General features: G+C 35.3%; 1 protein-coding gene across 1 annotated transcript in view; it reads right to left on the minus strand.

The window, feature by feature from the left end:
* The window catches only part of SLC10A7 (solute carrier family 10 member 7), a 427,489-nt gene that overhangs the window by 47,251 nt on the left and 378,549 nt on the right, over positions 1–1,689 (minus strand). The gene's annotated exons all lie outside the window — the stretch shown is intronic.

Genomic DNA, 1,689 nt, shown 5'->3' on the forward strand with positions numbered 1-1,689 from the left:
TGGCTAAGGCATTTGACTGCTAACCAGAAGGCTGGTGGTTTAAACCCACCAGCCACTCCTCAGAAGGAAGGTTGGGCAATCTACTTTCATAGTGATTCTGCCTTGGAAACCCAAGGGGGGATCACTGTGAGTCGGATCCAACTCGAAGGCAGTGAGTTTTTATTTTAAATATATTTTAATTAAGTATTTAGTAGATTCAAAATAATATTAGTACACTGTGTAAAATGTATAAAGAATAATCATAATAAATGAGTCCAATGAACACCCATTATCTACTTAACCTTTCAAAATTTATTTGCTACTATTACTTCATTTCATCCTCATGAAGACATTTGCTCAGCTATTATCTTGCTCATTTGAAGGTGAGACACAGAGAGCCCAAACAATTCCACAAAATATCAAGCTAATCAGGTAGATGAGCTGTAATGTAATGCCTCCTTCCAGAGGGACCCACAGCATAGAGGTGATAAGGTACAGACTTTGGATCCAGAGTGTGCCTGAGTTTGAATCCTGATTCCACTGTTTATTATGTAATCTCAAGCAAATTCCTTAACTTCCCATGTCTCATCTGTAAAATGGGTATAAGAGTAGTTATAGATTAAGTAATTAATGTTACTTTAAATGCTTTAGAACCACCTGGCCATTGTCAACAATCACTCTTCTTACTTCCAGGTCCCAGTTTAAGGTATTTCTATCACAACACCGTTGACCAGTTTATCGGTGACAAAATGCAACAGCTACTTTTCTCTACAACTAATTTGGGTAAAGCAATGATAACAGCTCATATCTAATATAATTTTATAAATGGCAAAAGTATACTAGCATTAATAACACTAACTGCAGCTTTAGTTGAAGACTATTTAATATGAAAGTCCAATCTCAAACTGTGAAATAAATCACTAATGGAAAGACTAGAGAATGCATGAATGATAATGTACAGATACTCTTATTTATTATTAATTTACAGAAAAAAATGAGCTTTAGTGTGCTCTGAAATATGTTCAAGGTGAGAGAAAATAGTGAAAGGTAGTAGAAATCCAACTTTATTAACATTTATTCATAAATCACTTAAATATAGTGCATTAAGTAAATATTTCTCACGAGCACTTAGCTGTACTGAAAGGGTTGTCAGAGGAGAGGGAACACTATAATGGTACACATTTTATTTCTTGAATTGACAGAAGAAACAATCTCCCAACAATGTATGGAAAGACTGATTTTATCTCAGACTCACAGCACATGAACTAGAAGATATAAATGTTCTATAAATGAGGAAAGTAAGCTGAGAAGTCGTGTAGGTAGCCAGAGAGTGGCAAAGACCAAGCTAGACCTCATATCACATCAGAATGGGTGAACACAGATTTCAATCAAAAAGAGCAATTGTGTGGGGAAAACACAGAGAAGGAAATACATTCATCTCATACTTCCTAGCCTTCTTCTACCTTACATACCCATTGTTAGTTTAACAGATTAAGATAAAATCTCATCTTAAAAGATACATAAAAAAATCTGTGGAAATAAGTTGGAGGGGGATCTGTGTAGGAGATCCTGCATAGAGTGTGAGAACAATATGGAACAAAACTCAAAATCTTAAAAAAAAAAAAAAAAGGACCAGGTTTGCTGGTCTGATAGAGCCTGGTGAAACCCTTGAGACTTTTGTTGTTGTTATGTGTCGTCAAGTTGGACCCA

This window comes from Orycteropus afer, unplaced genomic scaffold, assembly GCF_000298275.1.
Source record: "Orycteropus afer afer isolate SDZICR_OR568_19922 unplaced genomic scaffold, OryAfe1.0 scaffold00120, whole genome shotgun sequence".
Lineage (NCBI taxonomy): Eukaryota > Metazoa > Chordata > Mammalia > Tubulidentata > Orycteropodidae > Orycteropus > Orycteropus afer.